General features: G+C 44.0%; 1 protein-coding gene across 2 annotated transcripts in view; it reads left to right on the plus strand.

The window, feature by feature from the left end:
* The window catches only part of lzts2a (leucine zipper, putative tumor suppressor 2a), a 37,156-nt gene that overhangs the window by 13,860 nt on the left and 12,137 nt on the right, over nt 1–11,159 (plus strand). The window contains exon 2 of one of the 2 annotated variants that reach the window (XM_031876734.1): nt 4,265–4,361. The gene's annotated coding sequence lies outside the window, so the exon portion shown is untranslated. Of the gene's footprint in view, nt 1–4,264; nt 4,362–6,051; nt 7,427–11,159 lie in introns of those variants that run through there. The other variant, XM_031876741.1, reaches the window with a different exon arrangement.

An 11,159-nucleotide genomic window follows, 5' to 3' on the forward strand; every position in this document is an offset into this window, starting at 1 on the left:
TCTCTCTCTCTCTCTCTCTCTCTCTCTCTCTCTCTCTCTCTCTCTCCCTCCCTCGCTCAGAGGTTCAGAGAGAGAGAGTTGCATTTGGCTGCTGCTCTGCTCTGCTTTTCATGGCTCTGATGTTGTCTGCCACCAAATCCCTGCTGAATAAAAGTCAGAAATTGAAGCAGCAAATCATGTTTTATGTATGTGTGTTTACACAATGAAAGCAGGCTGGAAAGTGGGCCAAGCATCACACAGGGCATATTATGGCAACAAAGCAGCTTTCCACTTTCTCAGGAAAAAAGCGACAGCAGCAGGCGGCAGTGCCAGGCTCAGAGTACAATATGGGTGTCTGGTTAATGACAGCGAAAATGGAAAGACGGATACATAGAAATTGCAACACCTGGATGCTCTATTCCTGGGAAGTGTTTCCCACCTACTCTATTCTGGTGTTTGTCATTCTTATCTCCTTTGTTTCATTTAGCGAAAGTCACCTTGGCACAGATTTAGCCACGCCTTCTGTGTGACGGTAGCTCCTTTATCCTTCACCCTCCTTTACTCCTCCCTCATCAGCACAGCATAGGAACACAGCGGAGACCTTGAGTACCCCAATAACTCTAACGATGGAAGCATTGCGATTAACAGAGTGAAGGCATGCCGGCTGCATAACCTTAATAACACCCTCAGCTGAAGTTAATGCTGCAGCATGCTGAATCATAGTGTCATTGTACTCACATTAACTGCGGTCCCTGCAGTGAGCACATATGCTGCTGACTAATCTATCTACCAGTGATCTATAGGATTAATAATCTCTATCTAATCTGCACCCATGGGTGCACATCGGCCCGTCATACAGGGGTGAAATGTCATATCCTGATTAGAGAAAGTGCATGCCCTGCAGAGATTATTACAGCATCGCCAGTCATGTCGTTTGGCCACAAAGTGGGTTTTATGAAAATTAAAAGATGGCTCAGATCTATGGGTTTATGTGTGAATATACTGTACATGCCTGTGTATGTGTGTGTGTGTGTGTGTGTGTGTGTGTGTGTGTGCATACAGTTCAGTGCATGTGCCTGTTTCTATAAGCCTTTCCTTGATTTGTAGACACACTAGCCGCGTGACTGTATGGCAAAGGTGGTCGGTCAGTCCAGTACTTTGGTCCAGACTGAAATATCTCAATAACCATGCAAAGATTTGCCATTAAATGTGGCACATACATACGTGGTTGCACGAGGATGAATCCTAGGGACTTTGGTGATCCCCTGACTTTTCCTCTGGCGCCACCATGAGGTTGATTTTGTGGTTTTGAATAAAATGTCCCGACAACTATTACATGAATTGCGATGAAATTTAGTTCCTACATTCATGTTCCTCTTCAGGATATTAGGATCACTTTGGTGGTCCTTTAGCTCATCTAGTGCCATCATTAGGTCAAAATTATGATTTGTCCGATATTTCAGTTATTGACAAAATACCAGACAAAAACCTCCAGATCTGAAGAGTGAAGCCAAAGCAGAAGTGCCTTAAACTTGCATTCTTTCTGCCAGTAAGGGGCAATTTCTCTGGTTCCTATTTACAGTCTATGCTAAACAGCTGCTAAATGAATGCCATTCATATGTCGAAAGTTACCACTGTGATAACTCTCTTTCTCCCTGGATTGAATTTCATTGTCACACCGGTATCCTGCATTTATTCAACACAGATCTTATTCCGTCTCAATCCCTATTCAGCCCTCCATATCTGTTAGATTTGTGAAGTTTATACATTATCCTAGAAACATTATCAACTTAAAAGGGGGTGGGACATCTGAATAAACCCCCACCCTGTTGTTTCACCAATTTCAGCCAGAATCCTCCCCTGTGTCCCCCAGGGAAGACTTTGACCATCTGTCCTCCTGGGGCTCCCTGTTAGGACAGACTGATGTGTTTACCCCCGTCAGCTGCAGATGATCAGGCTGTGTCACGCCGGTGTTCACAATAACAAGTGTAGGGCATGTGGCCATTAAATCAGGCCTCAAATGGCTGAAACACAATAATCATCTCATGGCAGGAGTCCCAGATCCTGATTGCCACTTTAATCAGTTTCTATCTTCCCCTGAAGCCTAACTGACCTCCACATTTCATGGAAATCCATTCATAAGTTTGCGAGATTTTCTGTTGACCGACCAACATATGATTTCATGTCATGTTTGCTTCATAATAATGCTCTTTTAACTTCTCTTCTTTTACGCTTTTGTCTGTATTGTGGTGACGGGTAAACAATGCGCAGTAATGTCATTATGCCGTTCATGGAAGCTGTATGATGTTTTCATCCGTTGTTGATCAAAGTTTGACCTGAATATCTGATTTTCTATGCAGCCAAAAGACAACATTCAACTCCGGCAGTTGCTTTGGCAATGCATTTGTATGACTGTCCATATTTTCTGTTTATGACAATAGCTGTGAAAGAGCCCCGTCAGCATCTGTTCGTGGCTCCTAAAAGCAGCTCTGAGGCTCATGACTGACTGACCCCTGCACTGGGACACGAAAGCCAGAATCAATAGTCGTATCGGATCACTGATCAGAATGTAACAAGCTGACTGATTACCTCATTGGCTGCTTGTGTGGAGAGTGGAGAGGTGGTAGGAAAGGAGCAAAGAGACAGTCAGGGTGAGACGAGAAGATAAAAGAAATCATAAATGAAAAAGGGCAAATTTGCATTTTTGGAAAAGAAGATAATATCAATAGTGGACAAATGGAAGAAAAGATTATTTATTTTATTGGACACCAGGGAGTGGTTATACTGACTAAATCAAACTTTTTTACCAAATACCTTGGCACTACAGTCTATGCTGATATTTACACACAAGAATATGTTTTGGTTCTGTGGATATGACAAGTAAATGCACACATTGCTCACCTGAACTCAGATAAGCTCAAGAGATTTGTTTTGATTAACTCGTATGCAGCACAAACCAGGAAACACTGATTCAAGATATTACATTATAACCAAAATCAATATACCACCAAGCTCTACTGCCTTTTTACCTCATTTCCTTTTATAATTTCGTCTCTCTTTTTTCTCTTCTCCCCTTTTTATGAGTCAGAGAAGTCGTTCGTTCTCCACACTTTGAAGCAGGAAGCACATGCAACGACAGAATCTCACATTCATATGTTTAATATGTGAGTTTCGAGTTTGTATCAAAAAATGCACAATGTATTATCATTTTCATGTTAGAGTTGGGGTCATCATTAGATGCTTGGTATTTTGGGTTGTATTTGTCATTGTGTGTTCAGGGGCCGGTTCCACAAAGATAGACTTTAACTATTGATCGAACTAATAGTCACAGAGATAGAGATGAGGGATGACGTGAAACAAAGGTCTCTGGCCAGAGTCAAACTGGGGACATGGCGTCGGCACCTCAACCACTCAGTGCCCTTTAATACCGAACGATAGTCGATAAAACTGTGTGAGAACGTGAAAGGAGTCGCTGCCCTCGGCATAGACTAAATATAAGAAGTGAACGTAGTCGTTTTAAAGCGTCGAGTTGGCCACTGCCATCTTGTATTTTTTCGCAACCAGAAGTCACACAAGGAGTGGAGTACAACCGAACTCTGACTAAGACATTTTTACGAGAACAAAAAGGTTACAATTAACGTTCAAGAACTGAAACCACACTGTTCAAGGTTTAAAGGTGTAAGACGAAAACACCAAAAACGTACATGCCAGCGCTGTGGCAGCGACATGTCAATCACAAGGTAGCCACGCACTAAAGCACACCCTGCTGTATGGTCTATTTTACTATTTTATGTTAACTAGGTCACGTGAGACTTCTATAAAATCAGACTTCCTTTTGCAACCGGAGGAGTCGCCCCCTGCTGGCTGTTAGAAAGAATGCAAGTTTAAGTGACTTCTGCATTGGCTTCACTTGTCAGACCCGGAGGTTGCTGCCTCGGCATTACAGAGTTGTATAGTGAGTTTCACCTCATCATTTAGATGTTCGGCCTGCAACGTCACTGTTTCTGTTGACTCTCGCTCCTCTCAAATTGTTGAGTGAATATTGGGCTTAGATTCTTAAGGTGCACATGAAAACAGGTCCAAATTAATGATAATGTTGCTCTTTAACTGCTGGATGTGTAAATAAAGTCAAGTTCCCCAGCCTAAAAGGCCAATGCTGTGTTAACTACTTGTTCTAGCTGCACACAAGTGACCAAAAAATGAATTTATTATAATATAAATGCTGCAAACATTAGTGTAATTTGAGGTCAGGTCAGTATTAACACCTTGTGTTTTTTTCCCTCAGGCCAGAGTGCAGGAGGGGAGGCTCAGAGAGGAGCGAGGTCCTGGGATGAGAGCTTCCCCCAGTCCTTCAGGCGGAGCACGCTGGGAGGCACTCTGAGGTAAAGAACCACACAAAAAAATAAAACACCCTCTGCAGACAAAACCCCTCTCTGACGATGTTGACCTTCAATATTTGCTGACTCACACGTCCCCCGCTCTTCCTACACCTCTTGTTCTCTCTCTCCCTCCCTTTCAGTGTTGTTCTTTTTCTCTCCCGTCTTTCTGGGCGCTCGGGACATTGATCAATGGTCTCACTTCTTTGTGTGGGCTCAGTTTGGTGTGACCCGCTGTGGTCACTTTGTCACACACACACACACACACACACACACACACACACACACACACACACACACACACACGCACACACAAATGCACACACATTTATGGAAATGGGGGTCTTGGCCTCCGTCTTTGAAGTGTCCGGTTAGGGATTGGGTTTGGAGATGGATGACAGTTGGAGTGTGTGTCACAAGGGGGGAGGAAGGTTTAGAGGAGGAAGAGATGAGGGGTCAAGGGGTCAGATATTTGTGGCTAACCCTGTGTTGTTCCATACGGCAGCCGGGTGACAGCAATACCTCAAAGAAGTCAGAGATCACATCAAATTTTCTCTACACTCCCTCCTCAGCAAAGCCTCCCTATAAACTAGTTTGTATCAATCGTTGATGGCTCGCTCCAACACAGTTTTTTGTTTGTGTTTGGGTGACGAGCAGTCCCACAACAATGACTTCAAGGCCTCACAGTAAAGGGCGGTGTTTGTGAGATATGTAGGGTGATAATAATGTGTGGTCCACACAGCAGCAGCTGTCTTCCTCTCTTCTTTCCACCGTCTCCATTACAGATCTCCTGTCTGCTCTGCTCTCCGTCTTTCCTCCAGTCAAGCTCAGCCTGTCCCAGCCCAGCTGTCCCCTTCCTTCATTAGTCGGCTCACAACGATGCCCACTGCCTGCTGAGGCAAGGTCACATTCAAAATACATAGGACTCCTACTTAGTACCATGTTAACAATCATTATTAAAGCCTGCAAAGATGCGTTTTAGCATCTCTCAGGTCTTTGTTATAATTTTAAGATAAAATAGAAACTCCTGCTGACTCTCTCTCTCACACACACACACACACACATACACACACACTGTAACATACATACATAATAGACTCAAAGCTTTCTGGTGCTGTATTTTCAGCATGGAGACGGGGGCTGTGTTAATGGCAGCAAAGTGCCAAGTCAGAGAACAGAAGTGAACTTTCTTCTCGCTTGTTACCGTGGGACCCAGAGGGAGGTACAGGGCAGTTCCAGTAAAGAGACGCACAGTCACACTCCTCTACAGCATTACTCAGTCCTCCTAGAAGCACAAATGGTAAAACCTAAAGTGGATCATTTTGTGTAGCACACAGCAGAGCAGTCTATGTGTGATTTGTAAGTAGCTGTATAGTAGGTATGTTTACCATGTTAACCATCTTAGTTAAGATTATTCTGGCTAGAGGAGAAGTCAGGGGATCCTCCATGGACTGTTTATAAGAAGTGGTTTATGGAAGGAAAAGAATAACAGCCTTTTAGTACAACCGAACACTCAACAACGCCATGGTAGTAACCTGCTCATCACAACGTAGCCCCGCCCTAAAGCATAGCCTGCTTTATCATCTATTTTACTCGAAGTGGGACCATAGTTTACTAAATGAACATCCTGCTGTATTGAAGAAGACTTGAAACTAGCGATTGAGATCATAAACTCTTGTTTACAATGTTTACTGAGGTAATAAATCAAGTGAGAAGTAGAGTCATTTTCTCACAGACTTCCATCCAACCAGAGCAGACGCCTCCTGCTCGCTTTTAGAAAGAATGCAATTATAATTCCTCAATTCACCAGAGTCATTAGCAATCATCCTCTGGGAAAAATAGCTATATTTACAAACGTTCATGGAGATCTATCCACTAGTTTCTGAGATATTTCAGTTTTCAGTCAAATTGACAACATTCCTTTCACACAAAATAGTATTTAATTTTTTATGTAATTTGTCAAATTGTTGCTTTTTTCTTATGAAATAATACCTACCTCCTCCAGCTGCATAGGTTGTTTTTTTTTAAGAGAAACATCCTGAGAACAATGATGATGAGAGGTCACAACAAGGCTTCTTCTGATGGTGTCACATGCCACAAAAGTAGAATAATGTATAATCAACAGATTAATTGATAATGAATCGCTATTTGCAAACAAACAGCATCAACACATCTCTCAAAATACAAGCAAAACCTTTTGAATCCCTCTCCACTCATTCTGTTACCTGCTGATTAATACTCTGCACAATAGAGCGTGTAGAGTGTGCAGGCACAAGATGAGCAGAAACATGTTATGTAATTTACTCCATTTGAGTGAATTGACCCCCTCCTCCCTCTGTAGCGGCTGCAGCTCCTAATGTAGTCAATGTTGTTTGATAATTGCACTGCTGTATGTAGCCAAAGGATAGATGCTGAACATTTGGGTGAGAGGACGTGTTCCCCTGAATGCCCCTCTGGGTTATTCAGCTCGCGCACACACACACACACACACACACACACACACACACACACACACACACCAAACAGAAAGAGTGGATAAAATAAAATTAAAAAAAGCTCAATCTGACGCAGGATTGTGTCGTTGCAGAATGTGTGAAAGAGAAGGGGATGGATGAAGCTCGGGCTGAAAAGAGAAAGGGGTGGAGAGAGAGAGGCAGAGGAGAGTAGTGTGTGTGTGTGTGTGTGTGTGTGTTAAAAGAGGGGAACCAGAGGCAGGGGGGCTGGCAGACAAAAGTGAGAGAAGGGAGGGAGGAATGAGGAGAAGGAGGAGGGGGAGGCGGTGCTAAGGCAGACAGCAGGGAAGGAAAGCTGAGAAGAGGAACAGTGGAGTGAAGTGAGAAGAGAGAGGAGGAGGAGGGCTTCCATTTGAAAGTCCTTGTGTCAGGATATGAGGTCCTGGCACGCTGCAGGAAGCTGGAGTGTTGTAGAGAAGAGGTAGACGACAGGGGAGACGAAGGAGAGACGGGGAGAACCTGAGCCAGCAGAGACTGGAGTGATTTGTACTTTTTTTTTTTTTTTTTACCCCGAGGGACAGAGACAAGTGGAGGCAGCGATGCAGAGCTCTCACTGGGGTGAGTGTGGAGCGAGGAAGAGAGTGTGTGCTGGTGCATGTGTCTGCATAATGTGTGTGCCTCCTAAATTCTCCAAACTCAGGCTCTCTTTACCCTGCCCTTTATCCCAGTTTGGCTCTGTTCACATTTTAAGACAAATTTGCCTGAGGAAACTTTGTATTCATGAGCACCTTGAGTCAGTGCGAAGCCGCTTAAGAGGGTGTCAATTGCGGAAATAATGGGAGGTTTGTAACGGAAAGAGTTTGAGACAAAAGTTGCTTGGCAGGCCCATTAACGCGCCAACACTGATTTTAACAGGACTGGAAACTAGTTGTGGAATGTCAGTGAAGGCCAAAAAGTTGTCGTCTTCTAAAATCTGGATGAACTGAGATCTAACTGGACAAATAATGATCCCTGGAAAACTTGGTTTCCTGTCATTTTGCCAGAGGTTGAAGGTAGCTGGATGATTCAGAGTCAGCTGACTGGCATTAGCTTGAAGTTAGTTTTCTAAAGTTGTTAGCTGCTCTAAATGTCTCTGGAGACCTTTGGCCTGCACAAGCCAGGACAAACAGACCCGCCAGCTGAGCTTTTTGGTGTGAGCCCAGGTTTGCTAATCCCGACCCTGTAATCTGCTCATTATGGATTTGGGGGGGTATTGATTTAAAATGTCAGCCTTTCGAAAAGCTGTCCCACCCTCTGGACGGTTGGCCTGGAGGAGGAAGAAGAAAGAGGAGGAGGAAGGTGTTATTCAATCTGTCTGCACACACACACGCACACACTCACACATTCAAGATAAGAAAGAGCATGAGGCAGCAGATAGATTTCTACCAGAGCAGACAATTAGGCTGCATCTCAGAAGTGTGACCAATACAAAACATGTTTTTATCCAGAAGACTCAAAGGGGAATCGTGGGCTTCTTTTGATGATGAAGCACTTCGGGAGACACAGGCTGCAGTTGTTTCTCTTCTGTCTTCCCTCCGCGTGTAATTACAAGACTCCTCGTGTACCCTGGGCCGCATATTGTAGTTTCTCATCAAGTTTTGTTATGTGCCCAAGAGTGATGTGTCAGCATGGTATGTTTACAGTCGGGGTGGATAGAGGGCCATCCGTTCACTCACCTCTTTGTAGTAGCTGTCTGTTTGACTGTGTCATGTTGAGGTTTTGTTTGAGAGAAGACTGTAATTACCCAGACTGGGTTTTGGTGTTTTGAAGGAGTGGCGTTACGCTCTATAAACATGGCGGCTGTAAATGAGCAGGTGACGAGACGCAAACGTTGACGTAAAGTTTAGCTCAAGGGGAGGGAGAGTGACGTGTTACCTCATCTGCTCTGAACAAAACAAATGAAGTAAATGTGTCTCACGTGTTGCAGGTCACATACGTAACACTTTCCAGATGTGTTGACTCATGCTTCCTGTGTGGCTGTATGTGTGTATATGTACAGCATTAAGCAGCTCCAAATAAAAAGTAGTGGGACCTCTTTCTCCTTTGGTTTCCCATCCCTTTCCACTTCTTTCCTTCGGGTCCGATAGCCAGGTCCAAGTTGGTAAAATATTCAGATTTGTTAAGGTGGACCAACAAACAACACATCAAATCTCTCTCTTTCTCACTTAGATAGTCTTAAAGGAAACAAAAAACATTCATTAAAGGATTCGAAACAGGATTCAGCTTATATTTTGACTCCCTGTCCTCGGCTTCGTTGTTTTCCAGTAATCCCGTCGAGCTAAATGTCATGCCAGGTATTTATGAAAAGCCTCGAGTTGAGAAGCATGGTGGAAGACTGAGAGAGAGAGAGAGAGAGAGACAGAAACACAGGAAGACCGAGAGACAGCGAGATATTAGACGTCGGCCTGGCCTCTGTTCAGTTTGCTGAATGAGTGTTTTCCACGCCAGTCTGTTTCCCCCCCTCCCCTCCATCTTTCTCCAGTTTACAGCGAAACGGACAGTGCGTCTGAATACGTGTGCACATGTGCTTCTTTGCCTCGTCAGATATTTTCTCAGATGAGTGGAAGTGAATTATACATCGAAGCTGGCACAGTTTAAGTGAGGCGTCGCTGCTTATGTAATAGCTGCTGTGGAACTTATTTGCCTGGCTGTATTTAGTAGCGCTGTGGGTGTGGGTGTGTGTGTCGGTGGCATTGTGTGTGTTATATGCCGTGATTTCACTCTGAAGCTGTGACACCTTTGCTGAGCAGATATTGTGGCCTACACTGAAGCCTGGTAGTAAGTTAACTGCTCTACTACAATCAAGGCTCCCGTCACTTCCCTCCTCCTCTTCCTCCCTCACATTCTGGGCCACATTGTCAGTCAAAGTGTTGCTGCTTTCAGTGTGAGATAACAGGCCCCTTCTTCTCTGCTCTCTGCCCTCTGTTCAACTGAAACAATGGCCTTCCACTGTTCATACAGCCAAAGCAGCAGGTGGGTTAGGAAGGGAAGTTTAGAGAGGGAAAACCTTACTCTTCTCTCTACATTTGGGACAATGAGAAATCAGAACAGACTGAGGGCCTGGATTTTCCAAAAATATACTTCAGTAAACGGCATGCTTAAGTCAAAATGACCTGCACTGATGAGAGATCAGAGCTGCCCCTAATTATTATATTAAGTCCAAGTCAAAGAGTGAAGGCTGAACCGGCCACTGATCCTGACAGACAGTAGTCCACTGGCCAGACTAATCTCTGTGTCTCTACCACCGGCATTCTTGGTATTTCCAGTGTCTGCGGGTCTGACCACTGACCGCCGTTGGATAACTGTCAGTGACTGGAAAACCTCCTGGAAAATCCAACATTTGGAGCGGACCAGGAATGTCCCCTTTTTTACTGATACCTCAATTTCCTCCTATGCCAGCTGACTGTAAACCAGCACTCTTCAGCTCTCACGTGCTGTGCAGGGCTGTGGAATGAAATGTGCATCTAGTCTCAAAAAACTGTCAAGTACTGACATAGAAAGTCTTGTCTGATTCATAATTGATTTACTTATTTGTTTGGTTAGTTCCTAACTTTACATAAGAACAGTTTTGTTGTCACAGTCAACTATCAGAAACTCCAGGAAGTCACTGCTCCCGGCCAAGAAACAGTTCAGGCTCATAAACCCTCATGAAATCACAAGTTGTAATTTTTATACAAACAAACATTTGCATGTTAATTAGTTATCTTTTGAGGTACTGGTAGGTGGATTTTGTTCCCTTTGGGGCGAGCGGGCTGCCTGTTTCCCCTGTTTCCAGCCATTATGCTAAGTTAAGCTAACAAGGTGCTGGCTTCATATTTACCGTACAGACATGGTCAGTGGTATCAATCTTCTCATCTAACTCCCGGCAGGAAAGCAAACAAGAGAATTCCTCTTGAACTTTGGCTTCTGGCTTATTTTGTTTGAAAAGAGCTATTTTATTGAAAAAGAATGACATTCAGAGGACAGCTCTACTTTAATGTATACAGTAATTAAGTGCAGCATGATGAAGCTTGACGTGGGCACATACATATGCTTTGCAATGCCTTGACTAAATATTCATACAACCTCTATTCCTTTAGTCAGCTGGTTTTCTCTGTGACGAGACCAACAGGACAACTCATTAAACAACAGCTAGGACAACTCAGTGTTTTCACAAGGCTGTGACGCTACTTTCATGTCATTGACATCTACTGCATCCCATTTCAATAGATTGCTGGCTGCTCTCGCTGTCAACCCCCACAGGGACTGTGTGAGTTTATATATGCGTGTGTGTGTGTGTGTGTGTGTGTGTGTGTGTGTGTGTGTGTGTGTG

The sequence above is a fragment of the Anarrhichthys ocellatus genome, unplaced genomic scaffold (genome assembly GCF_004355925.1).
Source record: "Anarrhichthys ocellatus isolate YVR2014 unplaced genomic scaffold, GSC_Weel_1.0 scaffold3, whole genome shotgun sequence".
NCBI lineage: Eukaryota > Metazoa > Chordata > Actinopteri > Perciformes > Anarhichadidae > Anarrhichthys > Anarrhichthys ocellatus.